The sequence below is a fragment of the Fringilla coelebs genome (genome assembly GCF_963513975.1).
Source record: "Fringilla coelebs genome assembly, chromosome: 3".
In the NCBI taxonomy this organism is placed as follows: domain Eukaryota; kingdom Metazoa; phylum Chordata; class Aves; order Passeriformes; family Fringillidae; genus Fringilla; species Fringilla coelebs.
In genome coordinates, this window is record NC_140030.1 from 7327052 (window position 1) to 7349689 (window position 22638).

The following is a 22638-nucleotide window of genomic DNA, read 5'->3' on the forward strand; positions in this document are numbered from 1 at the left end:
TCAGCAGACCTCCTTCAGGGCTGGAGCTGCAGCAGGACAACAGCCCAACAACAACTCCAAAACTACACACGTGGGAGATTTTGACTTGAAACTTTTATTGCTCCAAGCTTCTGCAAAATATGCAGTAGCAAACCACATTATAATAGACTGGTTTGGGTTGGAAGGGACTTTAAAGATCATCTTGGTCCAACCCCCTGCCACGGGCAGGGACACCTTCCACCAGACCTGGTTGCTCCAAGCCCCATCCAGCCTGCCCTTGAACACTTCCAGGGATGAGGAACCCACAGCTTCTCTGAAGAACCTGTTCCAGTTCCTCACCATCCCCACAGCAAAGAATTCTTTCTATAATATAATCTGAATCTCTCCTCCTTAGTATAAAATTCTTCCTCCTTGCCCTAGCACTGTATGCCTGTGTAAAAAGTTGCCCTCCATCCTTTTTTTCATCATAGGAAGCATGAAGACTTTCAAATGTGTCAAGGGATGGTGAAGATTAGATATTAACACAGTAAACTGATGTTTCTAATGTCTCAAAGAAAATGCAGTCCTGTTACTACATGTTTAAAGAATGATGAAGCACTAAAAGGAGACATTTCATCCCACAGATCTGAGGTCTGCTTTTTATCTTCCTGATGAAGATCAGAAGTCATTAGATTTATATCTGTTTTAATTGAGAGTCATGAGAAATAATTGGTGAGAATCATATTAACTTTAAGTTTTTAAATCAGAACAACTACTGGGGAAAACTTTTTCTGTCCTTTTGAGAAGTACATTCTTGGCATGCTCTAATTTGATTTGACTGTTTTTCAGTGTACTGACTATGACCACAACTTACACATTTTATCAGCACAATGACAGTTGCATCTGTAGTGAGTATTAAAATGCTGAAAAATAAAATATTCCTGTTCTAAAAACTCTGAAGACCATTCTTAGTGGATCTATCCTGTAGATATAAAACAATTACTAAGCTTAGTTACTTGGGCCAGCTCTATTGGCATTGGAGAAAATGAGGTGATTTCAGCAGCTCCAGTGGGTGATTCATTTCAGACACCTACCTAGAGTGAACTGAGTAACTCACAGCAGATGTCACAGATTATATCTGCTCCTCTGCATGTAACAAGGTCTGAGAATCTCATTCAGGAGGGGATTGTTAGTTCAGAAATCAAATTCCAACATCACAAGGTAAGAGGAATCCCACCCAAATTATCCCTGTAAAAATGTCCCTATTGTTAAATCATAATATAAACACTTTAAGTTAAGTTGCCAGCTTCTAAACAACTCAGTTTTCACTATCTTCATGCTGATTTTTTTCCCTGAGGGGTACTTGCAAACTAAAGGGCTCTAAAACCACCCTGAGACATATAAAACATTAAGTGTTGCAGTATGAGCATTATTTAATGCTGCACTATTAATCAGTTGAAGGACCTCTGACTTTCAGAAACAAAGCTGTAAGTAGGTCACTTTCTGCTCTGCAGCAATCTCCTCTTGATTGCAGAGCACTTGCTTTTGTTAATAGGTCACTCTTTTAAATAACTGCTGTGCTTCAACACTTTCCAAAGATTCCTTGGAAAGAAACAGAGTAGTCATCTTTCCAGAGCACTCATGTATATCACACAGCTTCTTTCTATTTTAAAATATTTCCTATCAGCTCCTACTGTCACCAGAGCACTTAACAGCTATTTTAGTTTTCCTTCTGGCTGCCATGTGCACCACTTCCCATAACAGCACCATGTTCATCAAAGGGTAATTCCAAGAATTAATAACCTGAAAAATCCTGGTCCAATGCACACTTTTGGGACCTTGTTTGAGATCATTTCTAACTGAGATCCAAAGTCCACTACCTCTTACAATTTTATTAAATGCTATTGCTCAAATATTAGCACCTCCACCCTTACTTCCATTAACAAGTTTGTGCACTGGCAAATGTGATCTGTCAGCCAATGTTAATCACATCATCATCTTTCTGCAGTGTCCTGAGGTTTAGATTGCAATGCCTCAAATACAATACTCAAGAAAAGATGGATTGCATCCACCATGAGTTTCACCCACACACCCTGTAATAACCCAAGATGCCACAGTTTTTGTCAGATGTGATTAATGTCTCAAACTCATGGTGCTTATTGCTCAGCAGGTTCATTTCCCCAAAATACTTACTTTTTCAGTCCCCTTCTGCTACATTTTAGCCTACTGAAGTCAAGCTAAGTGGTCACTGATTTCCCAGGTGGTCTTAAATATCTGCTGTGCTATTTCCATTCAAATAGCTTCTCACTCATTTTCCGAGAGCATTTTTCTCCAACTTGTGCATTGCATTCTATATGGCATTTTGAGAATTAGAATGCAGTCACCATGTTTTCCTCACAGACTTGAAAATTCAGGGGTTCCATCTGGTGAGTCAGTGGAAGTGCTTTGTAGCCACATGTCTATCAGAAATCTATGGTAAATTATAGAAAGTGAGCTGGTGCTCTGAATAAAGACTGAGAGAACGGAAGCCATTTGCAAATGAAAAGTGTTCCCATGTTTAGAAATCAACAGAAGAAGAAAAACCACATAACACTGCAAACATACAGGGACCAGAGCTGGAGGGGTAGGCGAAAGAAATTAATTTCAACAGGCATTCAGACTAAAATAACCTCATCCCAGGAAGACAGGGATTATAGGAGGGAGGCAGAGAGAAGAGAAAGGAGATGGTAGAGGAGGAAGGTAGGAAAAAAACTACGTTATCGTTAGCAAAAAATTATTAACCAAAACCCAGAAAACCAAATTAGCTAGGATGATGTCAAGCCTTGAGCTGTGCTGCATCCTTCACAGCAGGGAGAAAATTTAAATTTGAGAATGATGGATGCAGAAATGCATTAAAGAAGCTGGAAAAGGAGTTTTACTGTTCCTCTTGAACTAGAATGGAGAAAATAAGCCACTGAGGACAAGACAGGAAAAAGGGAAAGGTGGTAGTGGCACAAAGGAAAACATGGATCTGAAAATTACCGGGACAAATCGCACAATTTGGAACAGACCTGGGTGTGAGTTAGCATTCTGCATTGCAGTCTCCTCTTTTTCCCACACTCCAGCCTCGTTTCCCAGAGTCAAATATTGGGATCCAGCAGTTTGCCTGACCCAGGCTCAGGGTAGGCTCTGGGCTGAGCACACTGCCCAGGCTGGGTCTCTTTGGGCTGTCCCTGGGGCGGCTCCGTGTCTGAGGGGTGAAAGCAAAATCCTGTCCCTTTCACCCTTTCAGACCCATTCTTCAAACACATAAAGTCCCTAAGTAAACAACAGGAAAACACAGCCAAGGATGTTCCCAAATAGCAAACAGCAGCTTTGGCAGTTCTAATTACATTCTGTCTATAAACTCATTTTTCTCCATCGCTGGATCATGAAATTTTTGTTAAGGAGCTGCAGTGATTGGGGAGTTAGCCACTGGCACGGTGAAAAGGGGAAGATTTTTGTTTCCCAAGCCTTGGCAAACGAGTAAGCAGGGAAAGGAAGAGATCTTTGCTTAAGGAGCAGATTGAGAGCTGTGGCTCCAAACACACACCAGCAGGTAACAGAGATCTCTCATGTTTATACAGAAGCCCACAGCAACTTGCTGTACCCCTCATAGGTAAAACACCTCTTTTACAACCCCACAGTGGTGTCTGAGTGGTGCATTGTGCTTCTCAGCAGAGATGGATTTCTTAAATAAAAGCATAATTACCTCTAGACTCATGGGTTTTGTCTCTGCCATGAGTTCCTGGGTGTGCCCCTATAGCCCAGAGGAAAGATGCTGACCCAGATCCCCTGGATCCCACACACCCCCTGTTCAATCAATTCTCTCTGGTGCTGGTTCCTGGCACTGCTCAGCCCCACCAGCTCTGTGCTGCATCACAAAGGATGCTCTGTGCTCTGGGGTGAGCACCTGGCCTCCTCTAGCTGGGTCCAGCAGCCAGCTGTGATCAGCAAGACTCTCAGGCAGCACTGCCCATGGACTGGGAATTAAACAGAGGTTTGGTCCAGGCAGCCACCACTGCCTGTGGCTACTTTTCTCCATTTTTTGTAGCCCTTTGCATCTCACAGTTTGGCTCTGGATCCTTCATTTCTGCTACCCACATCCCTGCCTGAGGAAGAAATTATTAACATTAGCCATGTTTCTCTTCATAAAACTTTACCATGTCAGTCCTGTGCAAGGAGAAATTAATCTCATTTAAAGATGCATGAAAAGTTAAAATCAGCAAGAAATCATCCAGCTGAAAAAGCTTTTTGGTTTTGGTTTGTGACTAATATTGCAGTAGTACTTCAAATGCAAAAATCAATTCTTTATTGTGGTGGATTCTGCATAACCTCTGCATTGGTTCTGCAGGGAATTAACAGGTAACCAGAAAGAAGGAGAACTGGGATCTATCCCTTTTATTAACCAGCCATCTCAATTTGTTCTGGTCTTTTTTTGTTTGTTTGCTTAATGTGAAAGCTAGGAAAAAAATGGTTTTAATGACAAATAGCTTTCAAAGATTTCTTCCCAGTGGCTCTATTTAAGCACCCTCTCACAGCTTTGTTGAGCAACAGGAAAGATGAGTTGTTCTGCAGAAGTGCCCTCCAAACAGAGGAGTCCTTGCCAGTTCACTGGGCAGGCAAATTGACATTGTTGTATCTGCAGATCAGCAAAGGGAAGCTCAGCTCTGCTTCCCCAGGTGAGCTCAGCCAGGGACATCTGCAAAGGCCAGGCCAGTGCTCTGACTTCTGTGAATTTCCTGGAAGGAACTAAAAGTGCATTAACCTTTTGCTGCCATGGAGAGCTGCCCCTGCTGAAGCTCCTCCTTCACCTCTCCACATCCAGTTGTTCTGTTCTCCTGAGCAACAGAATTCCCCTGCTCAGAACTGGAGCCCAGAGCGGACTCAAGGGGAGTGATAACATGGAACAGACAGGTAAAGCTTCTTTGCACAGCAGAGATTTGTCAGGGACAATGCAGGAACTCAGGATCCTTTAAACCTATTCCAAGCTAAGGTATAAACTGCCATCCAAAGCATATATCAGAATAGACACCACAAGAAATTGATCTCCAAACCCAAGCACCACACTGCACACACAGTCTTCCCCACAAAGATACAAAATCAGGATTGGCAAATATTAGTTATGTTCTTTACAATAAAATGCACAGTGATGAGCTGGATCAGCAGGTAGGAGGAGCTGAGAATACAATGTGCAGAGATCCATTTTGCCCACCTCAAGCAGGTAGAGAGAAAGACAAAAAGGAGAGTGAGGCAATGACTGCTGGAAACAGCTAGGGTTTTTTAGCTACATATATCAAAAAAGTAAACCACTTTCAACACAGCTCCATCTAAAAAAAAAACAAAACAAAACACACACAAAAAACCCCAACACAACAAAACACTAAAATATTTGATTAAATATTTTATAACAAAGAAAAAGATGGAGTTTTTTTTCTCCTTCCAGAAGCACTAAACAGCCTCCACTTTCTTCAATGTGCTGATGAACACAACATTTTCTGTGCCTCCTCTGGTTCCAGGCTGCAGGAGGGGATCTCTGTCTACCATGAAGCAGGATAATAAGGACCACAACTGCTTGCAGGTGGGGAGCACTGGCTGAAATGCAGTGGGGAAGAAGGAGCAGCTTGGTCAGGGCAGTCAGAACATTGATCCTGTGGCTCCTGTGGGCCCTCCTCTCCTTACAGAGTGCTTTCCTGAAGCACTCTGTTTGTAAGCTTGAGGTGAAAAGCCTCAAGAGCAGAGAAAATCAAGAATCATTTTTAGATATGGATGTTATGGCATCCTGATCCTCCACCAAAGGTCTGTGCTGACTGGAAATTAGCCAGGGTTATTCCAGTTTGCAAGAATGGTGTAAGCAGACCCAGAAAACTGCAGGTCTGTCAATCTAACTTCACTTCCCAGAAAAATTATGGTGAAAAACATACTGGGTACTACTGACAGGCATTTAAAGAAAGATTCTATCATCAGGCATGGACAACAAAGGGAAAGTCAGTCTAACTAATTTGATATCATTGATGAAAAGATGATTTGCCCAGGGGGTGGAGGGAAGGTCTTTGATGTACTTTGCAGAGAGGGTGCTCCAAGATTGGAACAGATTTCCTGGAGAGTTGATGCCCCAAGCCTGCCAGTGTTTAAGAGGTATTTGGACAATGCCCTTAATAACCTGCTCTAACTCTTGGCCAGCCCTGAAGTGGTCAGAAAGCTGGACCGGGTGATTGTGAGGTCCCTCCCAAGTGAAATTGTCTGTTCTATTCTGTACAGACAATTCTGTAATTTTGAAGAGGCTGCTTTTTATGCCTCCTGTACCTCCTCTCCTCTCAGCAATCCCCTCTCCTTCATGCAGACTTCCCTGTTTCTCTGGGATAAAGAACATGCTGCCTTGTGCTTGCAGTGCTTTGCATTTTTGTACCCTTTGCTGACAGGGAATTCAAGGGCTTTGAAAGACTTCAGACCAAAAAAAATGCTTGTAGGAGCTTGAAAAAAGTAAGGAAATGGAAGCCCAGAGCAGCCAGCTGAATACCTAAAGATGGGAAATAACCATGGGGGAGTAGCTACACCTGTGCTTTTGGATCATCATCAAGCAATATGTGCAGGCAGATGCATATCAGTCTTTTAGTTACCAGTGCAGCTGAGTTCAGAGCAGAGCTGCAGTTAGCAAGTATTTAAATGAAATTACTCTGAATGGATTCCCCATGAGATCCTGTATCACTTTGGTTACATCCAGAGCAGGAGAAAACATTACAGTCCAGCTGAAGTGAAACATAAATATGTATTGTGCTATTGCTGAGTACCACAATATTAATGCAGTGATTGTCAAGGATACCTCAAAGTCCATCCCAGCTTTCAGCTGGGAAGAATTTTACAATATTGAGGGGTTTTAGTACTGGCCAAGGGGAAATAAATATTAAGGAAAGCACAAACAGCTACCAGCAAGGCAATCAAAGAGGAAATAAGTGGGCAAGCACCAGCTAAAATTCAGGCTTTATTATGAGAGAAGCAGCATATTCAGCTGAAGGTCTTGACTTCAACCTTTCAGAAAGGCAGGGGCATCTCCTGTGTTACCAGCCTGAGAAGATTGAATCTCACTTCAAATGCAGATGCTGTTTTGTCTTCAATATCGCCACTTGACCATGTTTTCTGAGAAGTATAGCAGAAAAGTGAATTATGTAGCAATTCTAAGGATGGCACTTTACATTTTAAATATGCAGGCAGAAAAATAATGTCTTTTGTTTATATCATGCTTCTTAAACGTGGAGGGCATCCACATTTCAGAGGGAATATAGCTTGGAAAAAGAAAAATCTTCATAGCCTAAATGCTCATTGAAAGGTTAGCATTTCTCAAATACGGTTTCTAATAGTAACCTCATTAATTTAACTCTGTAGAATGTAACTGCAAAGCATCTTTTGCTAGCCTAGCTCATAGCTAGGTTGATTCTGTATTTCTACAATGCCATATGCTGAGCAAAAAGCAGTTTATTTGCATTTTTATATCCTACTTCTGTTTTGTTATTGCCATTTCTAGTAATGTTCTTTTCCACATTCCCTCACTGATACTTAGTAAGCATCCGGTGTTTCTCCAAAACAAATTTATCCTAAATACTGAATAATAGTAGCCTGCACTTGACCTTCAAATACAACAGATTTTTGTCTTAAAAAATGAGAAAAACTGCTATTTATATCATTCCCTACCACCTGTCCCTCTCATTTCATTTGCCTATCACAATACCACAATAGCTTGTGGTGTACAGAGCCTTAAAATAGTTGTAATTATTTTAGTTTTCCTCTGTTTTACAATTTCTTATGCAATTGCCTTACTGAGATATCCTCACTCTTCCTCTCTCTTGAAAGGAATTTCTGTTTGATGTGGAGAACGCTGAAAGCAGCCCTGGGCCCAGGAATCACTGCAGCACTCAGAGCAAGGAGACTCCTCAGAATGGCTGTCCCGTGTCAAACCAGATCTGCCAGTCTCTGTTCAAAGCTTGTAGCATGAGCCTCAGGAAGGGACAAGGAAGAAAGTCAGTGCAAAACAATCCACTCATCACAGCCCTGAAGCTTCTAGCAAGCTGCAGGTTTGGGATTTTCAGAGATAAATGTTATTGATTAGCATATTTAGTAGTCATTCTATGGCCAGGTTTTTCCCCACCAATAATTCCTCTGATTAATTTTTTGAGCCCATCATAGAATCATGGAATGGTTTGGGTTGGAAAGGACATTAAAGTTCATCTAGTTTCAGCTGCCCTGCCATGGGCAGGGATGCCACCCACTTGATTAGATGGCCCAGGGCCTCATCCAACCTGTCCTTGAGCACTTCCAGAGATGGAGCACCCACAACTTCCAGATTTATAACTCACGTGTCGCCAGATAGTCAGACAATCTTCAGACTCCACAACATCTCGCAGTTATAAGTCCCACACCTACCCACCCTGAAGGAAACTTCATCCAAATGGACCAAGAGGATGAGGAAAAATTCTCTAGTTGTGTGATAATGTAATGCAATGTAATGTAATATAATAATATTATGATATAGCAATGTATCTATTACTATTATTATATTAATTATATTGTATTAATTATATTATATTATATTATATTATATTATATTATATTATATTATATTATATTATATTATATTATATTATATTATATTATATTATATTATATTATATTATATTATATTATATTATCACACTTACAGCAAGGTTACCATGCCTCATCCTAGAAAGAACAATGACTTTAAATCAGGAGGGTGTATCCGGACTGTCAGAAAACGTGGGTGTATATGTGCATGACTACACCTCCCCATGGGAGTAACATGCCCAAGATTTCAGAAATAATTCCTATATTCATATTTTTTAGCACTAATAACAGTGATATAAGGACCAGTGTGTCTGTGAAAACTCACCATTGTGTTTGATGCATTACAGACATCAATGGAACTACCATAGCTTCAGGAATTTTACAATTCTTAATGATCAGAGCAATATGTTTTGTAGCACTAGTAACTACTGCTAGTGGAGAAGTGACAGAAGCAATGCAATAGTTTTAAATTTCATTTCACACTGAGGATGTTGGTGTTAAACCCAGTATGTGGCAGACTGTGGGTCCCAGGGTACATTCCTGCCTGCCCAGGCTGCAGTTAGGAGCTGTCAGGTCAGGTGTGCCCATAACAGGGTCTAGCCCAGGTACAAATCCTTGTGCCTCTCTACCTATGCTGTCAGAACTGATTCCATTGCCCAAAAACCACAGGATCACAGACACTCCCAACCTCCTGGCAATACTTTGCCTGATACAGCCCAGGAAACTTTCAGCCCTCTTTGACACCAGGGCACTCTGCTGGCTCATGTTCAGCTTGGTGTCCAACAGGACCCTCAGGAGATTTTCTGCACACCAGCTTTTCAGGAATAAACTTTATGGTGGTGTCTGAAGGCAAAAATATTTCCTGAGGGCAAGAATTAAGCACAGATCAAACAATATTTGTTAATGTTCACAATTTCATTATCTTAAATCATTACTGAGTGGTGATGCTGAACATTTTGTGAGGGAATTTTCTTTCCTCGCATCTTAAGCTTAGCTGTGTTTATTTGGGGTAGGTGGAGCTTATTTAACATCCGGCTGCTGGAAGGAGAATAACATTGGTTCAACATCACTCTGTGCCATTTGATGCAGCTCACTGGAAACCAGTCCAAGTAAGCCTCAGGCCCAATTTGGTACAACAGTTCAAAGTGTGGAACAGCTCCAAGACTAAAATCCTTCATGGCATTTCTCTCCCTAACCAAAAGTGAAAAGTAACACAATTTCTCAAAGCTACTAAAAGGTGAAACTCTGCTCTGATGCACTGCCCATCATCTTCTCTGGCACACAAGGCACTCTAGTCCCTCTGGTAGGCTGAGATTTAGCCTGACATCCAAAAACTCTGGTATGTTCCACACAGCACAATATATCTTCTGTTAACTGATTTATGTAACTCATTATAGAGGAGATAAACAAAGGACACCAGTACTCACCTGCTGAGTGTCAGATTTCACACTGAATGGTTCTTTGATTATTGGGTGTACATTCATTTTGAAACCTATAGTTAGGAGACAAAATCCAAATTAAAATATTTTTATTTCTTTGGTTGAAACACTTCCAGAATTTCTTACAGTATTTTTGTCTCAGATAGTCTTTTATGACTTCATTCAAATTTTACCTTCCCCCTGCTGACCCCTCAAAGTGGTTTCCTCACTAAAATTGTCATCCTGCACAAATGGTGCAGTCATGCTCGGTAAATCACACAGACCTCGAAGCAGCTGTTCCTTCCCAGCCACAGAAAGAGTTGGAGATGGGCATCCAGGGCTCCACACAGGAATCTTTGGGCACTTCCCAGAAGCACAGGTGCAGTGAAAATCCATGAGCCTGGTAACTGATTACTGTATGAGCTCACTGAACCACAGCTGTGCAAAACTACCCTCTTGTGTAAATAAACAAGAAAAATGGGACAGTTGGCTTGGCAAGGTAGAGATGCAAAAATTGTCTATGCAAGTAAATATGCATGGCTCAGGTCGCACAATCAGTAAACATGGGCTGGACCAGAAAGAGCATTTGTTCCCAAGTCCTTCAGAACTAAGAGCAAGAGCAGAGGTCAAAAATAAATAAGTGCCTCTACCTGATGAGAGCAGCTGATTCATCAGACACTGCAGCCTGACTTGGCACAAACAATGGATGGCAGCCTCAGTGGGAAAAGAGGCACTAAAATTCTACAGGACACCCACAGCCCATTGTCAGCAGGGATATTTGAGCCACAGATCATCCCCACTCTGGTTATAACTCTTCCAGTAAGATATACAGTGCCCACACTTGTTCTTTGAGCCAGCCTCAGGCCAAGCAGAGCTCTCTGCTCAGAGCCAGGCTGTCAGAGTCTCCACCACCCATTCCAGGGTGGCTGCATCCCAAATGTCCATTGGAAATCGTCCCTGGTCTCTGCTAAGGCCCAGAATGAAAGCAAAAATCTTTCATCAGCTGCTAAGCCAACCTTGCTAAAGGCATGCTAAGAATTGTGCTGACAGTTTGGCAATACAGAGGGTTAAGTTTTAGTGCTTAGGAAGTTCCCAAGCAGTGTTTGATTTACTAGTATTGATTACCTTAATTATCCAAAACAGCTGCTGTTTAACAGCACAACTTGCTCTACCTTGAAAGGTAGAGGGTGGCCATGTCCCATAGCTCCTAAGAGCTGGAGAGAGGTGACTGAAAGTATTATTTTTTTTTCTGCTTCTTTGGTTTTTACTGCTTTTTGTTTGTCTTTTTGCTTTGCTTGGACTTTTAGGGTTTTAACTTCTTTTTTTTTTTCTTCGTGTACAAGGAACAGACCACAGACATTCTCACTTATTTCTGAATGTGCATTTTACTACTCATTGTGTAAAATGAGTAGTAAAATCATTAAAAATTTATTCCAAATTTATGTCCTACAAGTACCAAGGAATACTCTGCTCTTCACAGGGTTTTCATAAATAAGAGCTCTGCAGTGAATTTTTCCCCTGCCTTCATGATTTTAAAATATTGGTTCCTCACTTCTTTTTCCAAACCCCATGACATTCTTCTTGAGATGTAGAGACTCCAAGACCCCAAGTCCCCAGAGTGTGAGTGCATGGAGGTTCTTTGTAGCAGTAAAGGACATCCTTGTTCATTCCTCACTGCCCTTCCTGATGGTTCCTCTGTTCCTGTTGGCTTCTTGCTTGTCACTGCACATAAAGGAAATGATTTCAGAACCCTCCAGAAGTGATGCCAAGGTATCTGTTCTGAACTGATTGTAAGCATTGAGGAGAGACATGATTTACATTATTTTCCACAGATGAACTATTGCACATTTATCTGCCTCTGCCACATTCTTTACCTTTCACTAGGTTTTGTTAGATCCTTCAGGAGCTCCTCCCTGTCAATGATACATTTATCAAAGATAGTGAAGATAATCTTTATTATCCAGAAATCTGGACCTTTAACAGCTTGTTCCCTTCAAGATAACAGATCAATGTCAAATAAAACTGAGAATGCCCAATTTCTGGCTGTGGAGCTGGGAACTCTTTCATTAGTAGACCAGCCCTAAAGGCCATGCCTGTCACTGAGAAGACACAAAAATCTCACTAATCCATACAAACCAAAATACATCTCATACCTGCTACCATCAGGGTAAGCTGAGAATGTTGTGAATACAGTGAGGGCACCAGGTCCCTCAGCTCTTGTAGGGTTATATTGGCAATCATTTAATTTCCATGCTTACTGATACCAGGTGAGCAAGGTGACACAAAGACACACACGGTCACAAGCACATGAGTGATTAAATACTCAGCAGGTTTTGCATGCAAGTTTTTCTGTCTGGACTGGCAGAGCTGGAGTAGTGCAGCTGGGGTGGCTGTTACAGCAGGAGCAGCAGGTGGATGCAGCAGCCATGGAAAACCTGAGGTTTGACACTGGCCAATTTTGCTGACAGAAGTGGGAATGGGTCAGGCTTTGTCCTCTGGCAGAGGGATAAAGGCATTGCAAGAACAGCATGGACTGACAGACTGATACATGAAACTAAGGGAGTAAACATGGCATTATCAAATTCTTTTGGTAGGTACACTTCTTCTAGGTATTTTTTCATACTCCCCCTCTAGCAGTTTAAAATAATTTCATTTTTTGCAGTGAAACCCAGAATTCCCTCATCACTTTACAGAAGAGGTTCAGCAAGAGGCATCCATGGTTTTGAAGTCTGTACAAAACAAACATAAAGCTCTCCTCTCCTAGCTCTGAGTGCCACCTGTGATGACAACTACAACCAAAGATGTCTTATTTCCATTTTCCTTGAAAGATTCCCTTAAGGGGTGTTTTAACTGACTTCTGTCTATCTATATCCTCTTCTTCTCACCACCTTGGATCACCTAACATACAAGATAAATCAATAATGTGTGGGCTAAAATCCTCTTAAAAGCTAAAAATGAAATTTCCCAAAGTCCTGCAACAAATTAGGTCGATGCCAATGGTGGATGGATTCTCCTCTCAGCACTCCAGACTGTTTGTATTCTCTGCTTCTGGCTTCAGGGACTGGGAACACTAAAGATCCATGAATAGTTAGATAGTTTTAGACTACAAATTTAGGGTGTTCTTCAATAAACCCCCCCCCCCCAAAAAAAACAAACACTGTCTCTCATCCCTGTCCCCCCCCACCACAAAACCTAATACAAACACAAAAACAAACAAAAACAAAAACCCCAACAACGTGAATTTAAAAGCATGGGGGTTTGGATACTTTGTTTGGTTTCTCTTTTTTTTGTTTTATTTTTTAGCTTTCAGGGATGACTCAGGAAGCTGCCATAAGTTTCCTTATTATGATTTATTTTCCTAATGCCAGCATAAGCTTTGTCAGTGCCTTACTAAATATGGATGCAGTTAAACCATAATGAGGTTTTAATAAGGTAGTATTAAAGGGTAAGGCCCAACCCCTGGAAGAAAAGAGATTAAGTTGATATAGAAACACACACAGCTGCAAACCTGCTCATGCTAGTAAGGGTGGCTAACATGATGGAGCATTCAAGCTCAGCCAAGCCCTCAGCTTCAGAATTCTTGGAGCTTTGTGCCCAGTAAATCTATCATTTCTGACACTTGAGTGACAGAAATGGAGTTTCTGCACTTTAACCACTTACTGCTTGTCAGCTTCATCGAGGTAAAGGCCACCCTCACTCTGTTAGCTGAGAGAAACATTACCTGACACCACCAGGAACCTTTGGGTGCTAGCTGAACTGCCTGAGGTTGATGGATCCCATTCTTTTGGGACAAAAAAAAGTCATATTTCTGTAAGAAAGGGCAGCATAACTCTATGGTGGGCTCAAGGCAATCTAAGCTATCACAGGATCTCTCCCAGGTGCACAGGGATTATCATCACAACTTCCCAGTGAAAGGGTAACAAATTTTAACAGATTTGATAAAAAGAGACAGCAGCCAAGCCTCTTTGACCTGCTACTTGCTGGCAAGCAGGCTCCTTATAAACCATCCTAAAGCACCTATTCACACAAATATTTTTAAATTTATTATTAAATATTAAGTAATAATAAATTAAACATTTCTTATATCCCCAGAAAAAAAAAAAAAAAACAAACAGTTGTGGCCCCCAGAAACCAGATGAGGTCCCAAAGGGATTTATCATCAAAGTATATATATTGACAGAGGACTGGTGACATGAAGAACAAAAAAAGAAAACATAAAACAAGAGGAAAAGGTGTGTCCCCAGCAATAAATCCACATCTTCTCATCAAAAGAGCTGCCAGTGAGGAAAAAGCTAAAATATCCCCGAACTGAAGAATCCTTGCACACATTTCTTCCTCTGGTCAGAGATGACATTGATCACAGGGGCTGTCTCAGAGCTCATGGCTTGGGAGAATTCTGGGGCAGGCTCCACTGATGGGAAGGAACACAGGGACACACTGGAGAGATGAACACACACAGAAAGGATCCTCTGGGTGGAAGTGTGGACCCAGCTGCTTTCCTGTGCTGCAGCACCTCACCAGGCTGTCATTCATGGATAATATCTCCCAGGCTCAATCCCCAGTTCCACTTTCAAGGATAAATAACTTGGATTCTTCTGAGGGTAATTGCAAAATCCCCAGGAGTAATAGTATTTTCCAGGAGGAGAGGTTTGCCACGTGAAGACAGACAAGAACATCCAAATTCATTTAATCCAGATTTCTTTATTGCCCTCCATGGATGCTATTATTTTAGCAATTGTGTGGTACAACATGGTATAGCTGCTGAGAGAGCTCTCAAAAGCAGCAGTTGCCATTACAAAGGTGTCAGCATGTACAATTTACACTTTATACACTCATTTTTATTACTGTTAAAGTAATTACCCCTGAAAGATTGTCCATCACTACTGCTTAATAATTTAACCATCGATTTGATCCTTAACAGAGCTGGCACCCAGCATCAGACACATTATTGCCATCAAAATATTAAAAACCCCCAAACACTTGTTTACTGTGCTACTATATTGAAGAATTGGGCTTTGTCCAGTCGCATAGTGATCCAAAAATAACATTTGTTAATATGCAATAAACCTTTTGGCAAGATTCCTACTTCTATTTAATTTTTTCTACTATGTAAGGCAGAAACACATATTTTGGCTTTCCATTTAAAAATTGAAAATAGTCACTTCAGTAACTGTCCATGTCTAACTAATGCTCCATTTTGCCATGCTTGTAAATTACTTATTCCTTTCCTTGCTGGGGAGCACAGAACAAAGGCTCTTGAAATCACTGGCAGATTTGAAGAGCTGGTCCTCATCCTCTCTTGGCTTCACAGATACATTTTCTCTTCCTTTCCTGCCACCATAATAGCTGCAAATCTATATCCTAAAAGTCTAACGTTTGTGCCTTTTCTTAATGAGCAGCAACTCTGGATGAAAACAAGCTGAGGAATTTCTCTCTATGAAATGAAAAGTTACAGAATTCAATAAGGGAACTGAAAGAATTAGAGTGTGAGGACCACAAGTGTTCGCATCTGCCCCTCTGAGCTCTCCATGCAGGGCAGGGGCAGCGTTCAAGGTCTTCCCTCCCAGCCCTGTGTGGGATATTTTGGCAAGAGGTTTCCATTACTGCTGACTCAAACCATACTTTTAATTCCCCTGCACAGCATGCAGGAGCTCAGATACACCCACAAGAGTTTCACAAGCACTAACAGAAATTAAGAAATCCAAAAGAGAGGGAAGTCATGTGCTTCAGTTTATTTGATTTACACATTATTAGCTAAGGCAAACATGCTAATACTGACATGGGGCTTTCAGGATAATGAAGGAGGAGGTCAGAACTTCACTGTTAGGGACAGGCAGGCACCTCCTCTGTCCCAGAAAGGCAGATGCAGCAAGAAAGGGGAAAACCATTCATCATGGAAATGTCAGACTGGTACTGCTCAGTCTCCTCACAGCTTTCTAAAGGTTCTGGCTCTTTTTAGGGCTGTGAAGAAATGACTGGATCATTCCCTCAGCCCCAGGCTGAGGATGAGCTGACTGAATAGGACATTGAAACTGCTGGATGGGACAAGAGCAGCGTGCAAAGCTGACAAATGTCACAGCAGCTTGAGGGATGACTAAGTTCCCATTTCACAAACCTCTCATTTGGCAGCCAAGGGAAAGGAGTGTGAGAAATGGCCAAACTTCACAGCTAATTGAAGGGGGCCTTTTGGGGAATAAAGTCATGCAAGGCCACAGTGCCTAAGGAACCTGTCAGTAATACCAGCAGCAGTATGTACAGGATCCATAGGCAACAGTTCTGAGAATAGCAGACTTTGATATTGATGTATCAAACTGGGGCCATTAGGGAAAAAAGTCAGGTATGGATGGTTTGTTGATATGGAATAAGATCAGGTCAGAGAAAAGGAGGTACAAAGACTCTGAGCAGAAGAATCCAGGAAAAACAAAGTTGAACAAGCCTCAAACCATTAAAAGAACTTTTTAAGACTTCAAAACTATTCTGCTCTTTAGAAGACTCAGAAAGTTTCTGTACTTACGCACCCCATATCCAGCCCACATTTATAATTCTGTGCATTTGAAGATCCCAGCTTCTTAAAGGTCTTTCCATCCTGGGAAAAGATGTCTTTCTTAAACATATTTTATTTTATCTCACAATGTTTCCTGACTGAAAAAGTCTGGTCCAAAATGGACTTTTGCAATTTTAAATCACCAGTTTCTGAGATATTACACAGTCAGAACAAAATGCACAGGTAATGAAGTACCTGTGGATGAGTCTATAGGGAAAAAGCAGTAAACAAAGATGTTCTGATTTAAAACAAAGACTTCAATATGTTAGAAGCTGACTGTGTGCAATTACTTTGGGTGAAAGTTTCTAAGTTGTCTGAAGGGATTGTGTTGCTGCTGAAAAATCTATTTGAGCCATGTTTTCCTGCTTGCTGATATATAAACACAGCCCACAGAGCAGTCACTGCCTGGTATTTCCTTTGGGATCAAGCTATAATCTTGCAATACCATACATTTAAGCTTTGAATCCTGACACATCATAAAAATAAAAAGCAAACAAACAGAAACAACCCTCAGACACATTGAATGAATTTTAAAAGAGAAGGAGATTAAGCTCATAGAGCCCAATCGCTCCTTGCAGAGCATTTTGTCAGTTTGTTTTGTTGCCATCACACAGGATCCACTCCAACATGTCCTTCAGACCAGCAGTTCTTTTCTTTTTCACTGTCCCAACCTCAGCATGTATCCATGGTTTTCCACATTTCATTCATCCCCACCTTGAAGATTATTGATGTCCATAATTCCCAACTTCTCTCCCCCTCTCTTTGCCTAATGTACTGAAGAAAATATGACATTGGAACAGGAACTGTGGAGTTTGGTTTGACACCTATGCCCTGTCTTTGCTGGACTCTTTCAGTTGTCCTTTGGATGTAGCTTGGTTGTAAAACCCAAGTTGTTTTCTACATAAATTCATAATACCTCCCACAGCAGCACCTTGATCCTTTTATCAACAAGGTAGCATTCCATGTTAAGTCACACTAAAATCATCATTTTACCTGTCCTGTTGGATAAATTATTGCCTGATCACCAGCCCTGCCCCAGGTCTGTTTGTCCTGGGCACTATTTTGTTTCCATGCACAGCACAAATGAGTGCTGGTCTTTTCCCAAAGTTTCTTAGTACTACTGTGAAACAATTCCACCAAACTGGAGCTATTTAGAGGTCATAAAGTGGAATTTTCAAAGGATCTTAGTGTGCTACTCCCTCTGATCTTTCTCTTTTAAAATCTCCAATCTTATTTTCTCAGAAAAATCTTCCAGATTTGAGTTTTCAATGTTTCTGAAAGCAATTATGATTCAAACGCTGGATTTTCCTTTCAGACATGATGCTATAGAATTGCACTGATCTGCTGGCATTCCTGTCATATTTAAAAAAGAAAATGGCATGTGTTTGTAATTCTTTCTACAGTCTGGTACAAGACTCCTTTTGCCTCTCAGATGTCTGCCTAATTTCCATTTTCCAGTAAGATTTGAATGCAGCCTGTTCATCCAATGCTGACTGGAAGAAGCTGCACTTCACATTCAGTTCCCACAGATTTAAATACAATCAGATGACACAAGATGATGGTGTCTTGGTCTATGAGTCTTAAAGTGGGGGATTACATGAAAAAAAAGTTATTTCCTGTACAGACCATCAGGGCTACAGCTACAGGGTTGATTTATTTCTGAGACAAAGTCTGGCACATAGAAACAGCAGTCTCCAGATAGTGTGTAAGAAGTTTCAGGAGAAAATAATGATCTTTGGGAAAGTCCTTCTTGTTGTACACAGTTTTTGTTAAGTGTACCTTATAAATGTGTTTACAAAGACAGAAACCACAAAATGTCTATATTTTTAATCAAAATAGAAAGGGAAGATAACACTTTCTTAGCACTGCAAAGCACAAAATCGTTCTCTTGTCATCCTCTACTGCCAGAGAACTTTCCCTGCAGAATCATTCTGGAATGTCTTTTATTAAAAACTAGTACTTACAGAAAAACAGCAAGCTTTTTTATTTTATCTGACTCTTTTCCAACTGATTTTTACCTAACATTTTTCTCTTTGCAGCAGGGTTAACACAATGTGAGTGCTGCAGTTGACTTCTATCAATGCACGTCTTATAATTGGGCCATTTCTGCCCCAAAACTGACAGACTGACAGCAGTGGCCAAAGCACTGAGACACCAAACATAACATCCTGCAGGGCACCATGGATTCCTCCAAGCCTTTATATTATCCATCAGAACTGGACCCATCACCCTCTGAGGCTCTGTAAGGGACCAGGTGGGTTTGAAAGCTCAGTGAGACTGCAGGGTGAAATCCATTTCCTCAAACTGTTTCATATGCCTCTCACTCCCAAGCTTCTTTTACATTGCTTTCTTGTATGTGGCAGATGTCTTTACTGGTATATTTATTTATTTCCTGTGTATTCAGTGCTCACTGGAGTGAGGTGTGTGCTCAGCTGTGTGGCACAGTGTAAGGTCTATCAGTGAATTTCTATTCTAAAAACAAAAACCTCTCTTTTTTTTTATTGCTGCCTGAAACAGTCACTATCTTCCACCAATATCCCCAGCATCATCACCCATTCCATCAGCTGGTTTTGTTTGCAGGACACAAACTTTCATAGCAGTGATATTCTAAGATATATGTGCAGAATGCTGGTGACTATATAGGAAAATGGCAACTCACAACTCAGAGTTTCTCTTCCCTGAAGATGTAATTACATTTGCACAGAGGAAAAGCAATAGGCCCAGCACACCAGTGACTTTGCACATAGATTTTGTGCTGGTCATTACGTAAGAACTGCTCCCACACATGTCCTCCAGGCACCCCCTCTCTGTGACCTGTGTTTTCCTAGCAGCACAATGAAGGAACACCCTGCAAAATCAGGTTTCATCTGCCAATAAAACTCTTCCTCCTTCTGAATATTTTTAAGTATTCCCACACAGACCTAACATAAACCAAAAGGCCCAAAAAATATTTTGAATGTCCACAGACTGGTTTGTTTTTGTTTTTTTTTGTCTCATAGCAATTACTTGACTCAGACTACACATTATTAAGTGTTTAATAAGACTTTTGGGAGTTATCATTTCTGGACATGCTGATTTAAAACAAACAAACAAAACAAAAGAGCATTTTTTGACAATACAAAGACAGATCAATGGATTTTTAGCTCTTTTTGTAGAGATCTGCACACTTCTCAGTATGTGCTCTGCACACCCATGCACGGGGATTTATCCCTTGTGGTACCCAGGCATTCAAGCACAATGATGGGATTTGAGCCCTCCAATTAAGTGCTAATATATTCAGATTACCAATGGGAACCACGACTTGGAGGTTACATCTCTATTAACCTGTTCTCCAGCCCTGAGACCAAGGGACAAAGTCTGCCCACGTGCCTATTGTCACACTCCTTTAGCCTCCAGAGCAGGGTAACACATCCAAACTGCCTTTGGGGAGTTCATACAATCATAGGAAAACCAGAGATTGACAGGAAATGTTAATTACCTGCAAAAAACTGTTCTATCCTGAGAACAATTAACTGCTGACAGAGGAGAGCAGAGAGGCTGTGGAAAGCTCATCCTTGGAGACGTTCAGACCTTGACTGGGCACAGCTTCTGAACACATTGCACTGGACCTTTTTCAAACATGATGCTAAGACCAGGTGATTTCCAGGATTGTCTCCTAGCCTAATTTATTGTAGAAATAAATTTTAAAATTGTAGAAAATTGTAGAAATTTATTCTAGGAATGTTCATTGGCTTTTTTTGGGAAGTGCTTTTTTTTTTGGGGGGGAAGTTTTAGAGAGCCTGTTTATGGTCCAGACAAAACCATGCCAAGTACTTTGCTGAAAATTTAACAGAAGAGAGGGATCAAGTTCCTGTGCTCAGGAATAGTCTCTGTTGCTGGTTAGGGATGTAGACAGAGGTGTTGGTATTCCCAAAGTCATTCAGAATGTCTGTAACAGAGCAGGAGCTTCAGTGCCCACCTTCCTGTCTGAGGCTTACTCTGCATCACTGGCATTCCTCTTCTTATTTTTGGACCACCCAGCTTAGACTGTGGTGGAACTTTGACATGGCTTGTAACTATGATGTGGTTCTTTTTGGAATCTTTTCAGATACAGCTGTTTCTTTATGATACTAATCTCCAACCCAGTACAGATCACCTCTTTTGTAAGCAAGATGGAGAGACTCTAAAGACAGCCTGTGTCAGGAGGTGCTGTTGACAAAGTGGTTCTAGTGTGCTTTTCAGAATCTGCAACTTGGTGAAAGGCTTACAGTCACAAAAGACTATCATCACAGACTTTTAGAAAAAAAGCTTTAGAACTAAAGCTGGTACCTCATTGTATACTTTTAAATATGACACACCCCCCAAAATCTGCACCCACATATATTTCTCCATATTACTGGCAAATGTGTGTATCTTCACAGCTTTTTCTTTCAGTCAGGTGAGCATTTTCTTTGCCTTCCTTCTTGGATGACTGGATGTTGGCAAGCTCTGATTTTAAAGTGTTGGGATTAAAATCAATAGAACTACATTGTGAGCAGTTCTGCCTAGCTCTGCCAGGTTCTGGATCAGCATGTGTTAACATCAGAAGAACCTTGCAGACAAACTGTGCTTCACCTTCCATGGTTGTTTTGGAAGACATCAGCAGCAGCAAAATTGTGGCATCCATTTGGGAGTTTGCAGTGGTTATTGCTCTGATATTTACATGTATGAATTGCTTTGCCATTATTTCACAAGCAAGGCCAAATGATAGACCTGAGGCCGTGCAGTTTGCCAGTGGCAGACCTAGGACAGCTTGATCTGCCAAGTGCCAGCAACCAACATCATAAATTCCATTTTTTTGCATTTGAATTTATTATTTCCCCATTTACTAACAAACCCCTTTACTGCTGTAGTTCCTCTTTCCCACTCAGTGAGCCATATTAGTTGATTAGTGAGGGATTCTTTACAAGGGCAAGGACAATGCCAAGGGAGAATGGCTTTAAACTGAGTGAGAATAGGTTTAGATTGGCTATTAGGGAGAAATTGTTTACAGTGAGAGTGGTGAGGAACTGGCACAGGTTGCCCAAAGTTGTGAATGCTCCATACCTGGAAGTGCTCAAGGACAGGTTGGATGGAACTCTGAGCAACCTGATCTAGTGAAAGGTGTCTCTGTCCATGGCAGGAAGTTGGAACTGTGTGATCTTTAAGATCCCTTCCAAACTCAAACCTTACTCCATGATTCTGCATTCAGGCCCTGTCCCTTTACACCCCTGACAAATGGCCATATCAGTGATCTCTCTGTAAGTGGAAATGTAATATCACTGTTCCCTCAGCCCATTGGAGCAAAGCATATTTATTATCCACCTTGAATTTGTTTCCTTTGCAGGTTACTTTGCACCTTTCAAGAGGAGTCCCTGGATGCCATTGATAAAGGAGCAGCTGCCTCTGGCTGCTGGCTTAGAGGCATCCAATAGATCAGCAGCGTATGAAACAGCAAGGACAACTAAACAAGCTGGGTGATTTTTCTGCACTAAAAATAAACAGTGAATAAACATTTACATTTAAATAAGCATATTCAGCATGTTCACATATTATATTCTAATTACTTAATAGCTTGAACTTTGTTAAATGGTGCATTTTATAGCGTGCATTCAATCTTTCTTACATTGCACTGATGATGCTGACAGCAGCAAGTAATTGATCTGGGCTGTGCTTCAGGTACTCAAGTAAATCCTGATGTTTCTCTCTTCCTCGCACATTCATTCAATTAATTTCTCCCTAACTTTAATTGACATTCCTCTTTTGTTCAAGGGTTCCCAAACATTATTTCCCCAAAGATGCTTTGTCATTGAACTTGTTTCCTAAACCACTTCCAATTTGAACGCTTTGGTTTTCCTCTTCTGGCTGCAGATGTCTTCCCTAATTTGTCCTTTCCCTCAAGTCCCAAAGGTCTTTTCTATTTCCAGTCATCTCAATTATTTTGCATTTTTAGGGGGTCAGGATTCGGTACTCGGTTGCTGTTGCTGGTGGGGTAAGTGAGCCCTGCAGAGCCCATAGGTTGGAATATTGTTGCTCTTAAGCAGGATAAACATTACTAATAAGCTTCTATTTGCATGAGAAGCACAGAGAATGTATTTTTTTTGGTAAGACCTTGAGAAAAGACAT